This window comes from Mus caroli, chromosome 2, assembly GCF_900094665.2.
Source record: "Mus caroli chromosome 2, CAROLI_EIJ_v1.1, whole genome shotgun sequence".
Lineage (NCBI taxonomy): Eukaryota > Metazoa > Chordata > Mammalia > Rodentia > Muridae > Mus > Mus caroli.
In genome coordinates this window covers 157,289,643-157,296,396 of record NC_034571.1, presented here as the reverse complement: position 1 = coordinate 157,296,396, position 6,754 = coordinate 157,289,643, and positions in this window count along the sequence as shown.

Below are 6,754 nucleotides of genomic sequence, written 5' to 3'. Positions count from 1 at the left end.
GGGAGGAAGGAAGGAAGGAAGGAAGGAAGGAAGGAAGGAAGGAAGGAAGGAAGGAAGGAAAGGAGAGAGAGACATACAGAGAGAGAGAAAGACAGAGAGAGACAGACAGACAGACAGACAGACAGACAGAGACACGCCCTCGGCTGGGGCTCCCAGTGTGTTTCTTCTTAAAAAAAATTATTTTATGTATGTGAGTACACTGTCACTATCTTCAGATTCACCAGAAGGAACATGAGATCTCATTACAGATGGCTGTGAGCCACCATGTGGTTGCTGGGAATTGAACTCAGGACCTCTGAAAGAGCAGTCAGTGCTCTTAACCACTGAGCCATCTCTTCAGCCCCCAGGAGAATCTCTGTAAAATCAGTGTCCCTGTGAGAGAAGATAGATGCATAGAATTAATAGAAAACCTACTAATTCAAATAAATTTAAAATTTTCTTTAAACACAGAATATGCAAACATGCATGAAATATTTATCAAAATTTATTATCTACTTGGGTATGAGGAAAATCGTGCAAAAGCCAATAAACTGAATATTTGACCTGTAGTAAAAATTATTTAAAACCCAGCCCAGGGCTTCTACCCTACCTTCGTCATTAAGATCCCGGATAAAAGACACAAACAGCCTTTATACCCTCAATTTACCCTAAGTGGCACAATAGCTGGGCAGCTGCCTACCCTCCATGCTGTTAGAATCTACTTTCCTCTCTATAACTCTGAGTTATTACTTACTGTTTATTAGGTTTCATCTTGACTGCTCCTCGCTCCAGACAGGGTTTCTCTGTGTAGCCCTGCCTGTCCTGGAACTCACTTTGTAGACCAGGCTGGCCTCGAACTCAGAAACCCGCCTGCCTCTGCCTCCCGAGTGCTGGGATTAAAGGCGTGCGCCACCACGCCCGGCTTCTCCTCTCTCTTAACACATGGCTGCTTCCTTTCTCCTCCTGCACATTCTTCCTTTACCTTATGATGGCTTCTTTCTCCTCCTTCTGCCCTCACCATCCTCTCTCCCCAAGTCCCCAAAACCTCAACCCCACCCATGTCTCTTCTGTTGACTGTTGGTTTCTTTTTTTTTTTTTTTACCAATCACAATTAACTGGGAGCAGGGTCACTAAGTGTCTTATGTGAGAACTCTCTCATCTCTGGGGTAACCAGTCTTGGGGGTCCCAAATTAGCATAGAATACAAGCAACATTAGGCCAACCCACTACATTGATAAACAATCTACTCCAATATAATATAAAAAGAAAGATCTCAAAATGCCACCAACTATACGCTCACACGTTGGAAATTAAGAGTAAAAACCACACTATTAGATCACCCTTGTATCCAAAGAAATAAAAATTAAATTTAAGATGACCCAGAAAACAGCCAAAGGAACCATCCTCCTACAAATGCCCACAGGAGACAGAGGGCATCCCGATCAGAAAGGACATGTCACAGGCTTGAGAAACTTCATTGGTCAGGCATAGTGGTGCACACTCGAAGTCCTAGCACTCAGAAGGCAGAGGCAGGCAGATCTCTGTGAGTTTGCGGTCAGCCTGGTCTACATCGCAAGCTCCAAGCCAGCCAAGGCTACATCGTGAGACCCATCTCAAAACCAACCAACCAACCAACCAACCAACAAGCAAGCAAAACATAAAGCCTCCATCAGGCAGTGAAGTTTACAAGTTGCTCCAGCCTGCAGGTGCCCTGAGCCCAGCTTCTGCTCGCTGTCAGTCCCTTCTCACAGTACTCTGTCCCAGAGCAGTGCTGTTGAGGCCCTGTACACACGCATGCATGCATGCATATACACACTTAAAGACATGTACACGTATGTACCTGAACACATGTACAGATGTCGTGGGGAACCTACCAGAAAGGATCACTCAGACACCGTTTATAGCCAAATTGAAAGTCTTTATTTCAGCTGCCCAGGACCACACTCAGGTATTCGGTTCCTAGTGTAATGCTAAATGCTTAGTGTAAGGGGTTTTTAAAGGCAAAAGTTACATCCTGCTATCTTGCTGGGTAGCTACCGGGAAAGGTTTTGCACAAGCAGACAATTTAACAGAAGCTAAGGTAAGTTAGCTAGGGGCATCTTGACCTAAGGTTCTTATAATAGAGTTGGTTAACTTTCCACAGGATCCTCCATCAAGGAGATCAGATTCTAGTTAAACCTAAAATGACCTCAGCAAGAATACAAGATGGAGGAACTTCTGCTCTGCCTTGGCTGTCACACAGATATATATATACACATACACACACACACACACACATATATATATATATACACATACATACATACATACATATCCATGTGTATACATTTATACATGGACAGATGTACAGACATATGCAAATACACATGTATACACACATATGCAGACAAATGTGCATACATACACAAACATACGCACATCTATATACAGGCACATAGACACATCCACACACCCTTGAGTAAAGAGTATGAACAACATCTCCAATCACAGTCCCCTGGCAGGATGGCGGTGGCCTCTCTAGGGTTTAGTTGAAGCTCTGAGACAGCATCTCTGGGAGTAGGATGTATCCTCCAGCCTGTGCTTTGGTATCTTAGGAACAAGGACCAGATGCAGGATTAGTCACATGGCCATGTGAGGACTTTCATGCTGCAGGATTAGTAGGCTAAGGAAGGAAGGGCCACATCAGCTGGGATAAGCCACTCTGTGGGGCGAGGAGCTCAGGAAGCTACTGAACAATGGAGACCCAGAGCACTCCTGGGACACCTTTAGCTGGGTTGAGGGATGACCATTAGATGAAGGCCAGAATAAAGGCTCTAACCCGGAGGATAAGGTCTAGACCACCCATGTTGAGAGGATGCCAGACTGGGTGATGGAGGAGAAAGGATGATTTCAAAATGCCACCCTGGCCTGAGTTACAACAGCGGACACTGCAGTTTTTTGCTCCCTAGCCTTCTGAATGTTGAGGAAGTGGGCTGCTGTGATGGCTCAGTGGGTACAAGGGAAGGCTGTATAGCCATGAGGGTCTGAGCTGGAATTCCCGGTCAAGAGTTGCCTGGCTGTGTGCACCTGTAACTCAGAGCTGAGAGGGGCAGAGACAGGAGGATCCTGCTTGGGGGAGAGGGACATGATGGCGTCCAGCCTAGCTCCAGTTTGAGTGGGAGATCTTCTCTCATGGGAGTAAGGTGGAGGATGATAGAGGAGGCACTTAAAGTCCTCTTCTGACTCAACACACACACACACACACACACACACACACACACACGGTTATGCACATCTGTACAAACACATGCACATCCACTGCACACACATACAACCACCTACACACTTGTATAGCCACACACTCACACATACACCACGTTTGCACCCCACACTCACAAATTCATATTCACAAACACACCCAATACATTCACATGTATGCACATTCATACATACACACATTCACACGCACACATAGAATTTATATTTCTCTGCTTACACACTCTGCCTGTGAATTTGAAAATGAAGGTGTTTGGCCCGGGTCATACATAGGGAACACTCAACAGACACTTGTAGAAAACAACCAGACAATGTGTCTGGAAGGGAGGACTTCTCATATAGAATTTACCAGTGCCTCAGGACCTTGTCCCCAACCAAGACAGTCCCCAGGGAAGAGTGGTGGGCCTCCATTCCTTCCAGGATGGCTGCCTCCATTTCTCAACCAACAGGCAGTTGGTTCTTCTGAAAAGCCTCAGTCAGAGCAGCAGAACTTTGAGGTGTCTGCTGGGGCAAAGGAAACAGACCAGGCCCCTCAGATGCTGCTTTTCAGGGTGAAGACAAAGGATTGCACGAGAGGGGGAACCTTCTGCGTCAAAGCTTGTTTGACTGATTTTTTTTATATACTGGGAAGTGAACCCCCAGCCTTGGGCCTGCTAGGCCACACTCACCACATGGCTCTCCCTTCTGCCCTCTCTTTACTTTCAGTTTTGAGGCAGGATCTCACTAAGTTGCCTGAGCTAGCCTTGGATTTGTGATCCTCCAGCCTCAGTCTTGAATTTACTTTGTATGGAGCCCAGGCTGGCCTTGCATTTGCAATTCTCCTGCCTCGGTCTTCTGTGTCGCTGGGATTTAGGCTTGCACTGTTTATGTCTTCTAAGCCTGTTCAGAGATGTCCTGATCTGCTGGAACTCATGCCTCACACTTAGCTAAATATTTCATATTATTAATTAAGATTTCATGCTGTTGTCACCTGAAGTCCTCCTGCTGGCAAAGCAGTTCCTGGGGCAGACCCTGGTGCTACTAGGGGCATAGTTCCTGTTCAGACAAGTGCACCTCCCACAAGAGTCCATGACCTTCCCCTCTCTCTTGTACACTGAAATAGCCCACCCATGAAGTGCCAGCACAGCTTCTTAAGACATTTGGGGGGCTGGAGAGTTGGCTCAATAGTTAAGAGCACTGGCTCTTTTCCCAGAGAACACTGAGTTCAGTTCCCAGCACCCAGGTCAGGCTGCTCCAAAGCCCCTATAACTCCAGCTCCAAGGAACCCAACTGCCTCTCCTGGCTTCTTCTGGGCACATACCCACATGCCAACACATACACATCATAATTAAAAATAAAACACTCCTTTTAAAAAGTTCTGAAAAGCTTGGCATGCCGGCACACACCTTTGATCCTAGCACTCTGGAGGCAGAGCACAGAGTGAGTTCCAGGACAGCCAGGCCTCCACAGAGAAACCCTGTCTCCAGCCACAACAAGAAGTAGAACAGAACAACAAGAAATGTGAGCCTGTGTACTGGAGGGTTTCCATGGAGTTCTCTGGCCAGGCTGGTTGCAAAGGTTCAGACTAAGGGGAGAGAACTCCAGCAGAGAGGGGGAATGGCCTCTGCTGCCACCATCGCTGCCATTGTTGCTGTCACTGCATCACTGCTCCAAGACACTGCACTGGTTGGTCGCTCTGCTCTAGGTCAGGCTGGGTCGGACGAAACTGAGCTGGTGGGAGGCTGACCAGCCTGTGAGGGGTGTGGGGGAGCTCTGGAGGTGTTTCGGGAGAGCAGTTCTCTTCTCTGGTAGCCGTGTTACAGCTCTTACGACAGAAGCGCTCAGATGATGGGGTTCTTCTCACACACCTTTATCCCCATACAGTTTTGGGGTGGGTCAGGGTCTGACAGTAGGTGCTTAAAGGTTGGGGATACCTTATCTACATGTGGGAGGGTTTGGGGTGCTACCTCTGTGTGACTGATGGTCACAAGTCTCTCTACGGGTGTGTGTGTGGTGGGGGAGCTGTGGCTACATGATAGGGACCTGGTTCCCGGAGCAGGCAAAGCTCCTACCGTCCCTTCAGGGTCTCTGGGACTCTAACCTTAGCTCAACCTTACCAGGCTTCCTCTCACAGTCTACCACCCCCACAAACAAACCTGAGTTTGGGAGATGGAGGCAGAAGGATGAAGAGTTCAAGGTCATTCTTGGCTACATAACAAGCTCAAGGCTAACCTGGGCTATATGAAACCCTGTCTCAGGAAAATCAGGAGACAGAAGGTGGGGGAGGGAAGGAAGGAGGGAAGAAGGAAGGGCAGAAAATTTAAAACAGAACTCTCTCAGTGTCCCCCAAGTGAAGCTGATCCTAGGAGACAGGCCAGAGGGCGCTCCAGACCTAAGGGATGTGGTGTGGTTTCCAGAGCTCTGACCTTCAAGGTCAGAGTCCACTTGTTTGAGCCCCAGATCTGCTACTAAATAGCTGTGGAGCAAATGGCTTAATTCTGTAAGCGCCAGCTTAAGCCTGTGAAAAATGAGAGCAATAAGAATAATTCCTGATCCGAAGAGTCGGGGGGGGGTGAAGGTTCAACCCGATGCAGTGTAAAAGTCCCCAGGAGTGAATAAATTAATGCGCAATCCTTAAAATGGTGCCTGCCCTCCACCTCTAGTTACACTGGTTAGTGGTCTTCATTATTTTCATTGCTTAGTGTGCTGGAAATTTTGCAAAACTCATTGACTAGCCTCCTCCCTACACACGCACACGCACACACACTTTGCATCTTGCAAAAGGGTGGCTTCCTGATCCAGCATGCCTGTCTCTCAAGGCTATCTGAACTTGTCCCCTTGGGGCTGACAGCTTTCTGCTCCCCACAGTCTCCAAGGCCCCGTCCTTTCTTCCCTCTGCTTCCACACACACAAATATGCCAGAAACCTCAGTTCCCAGAAGAACGATTTCCCCAAATTAAGTTATTGTGAATTATGTGCACCCAGCCTCTGAGAGCCAAAGCAGACTGGCTGGCTGCCTCGTGCCCTTTGCTTCTTGCTTAAAGAACCAAGTCCCCATAAATTTCTTCCCCGTGCTGCTTTTGCCCATTTTAAACCACTTTGTCTCTTTTTCTATCTGAAGCTGAGTGCTGTCTCGAGAGAGACGAGGTAATGTTGTCTCAGACCTGGGACTTAGACAGAACCAGGCTTAAACACCAGCTTCCTCTTAACCAGATAACTGAAGCCTGGGAACAATGGATGCCGCAGGGTTTTCCTTTGTAAAGGGAGAGTGCTACCAGACTGTGCATCAGGGGATGAAATGAGAAGGGAGCCTGACATAGACGCTCCTGAACAGCCTGTCTGTGAAGGTACGAAAAGGGGCCAGCAAGATGGCACAGCAGGGAACACTGCTTGTTGACCTGAGTTTGAGTCCCAGAACTTGCAATAGGAGACTCCTGGAAGTTGTTCTCTGGTCTCCATATGTGTTCTGTGGCATGCACACATGCATATCACACACACACACACACACACACACACACACACACACACACACACACACACAG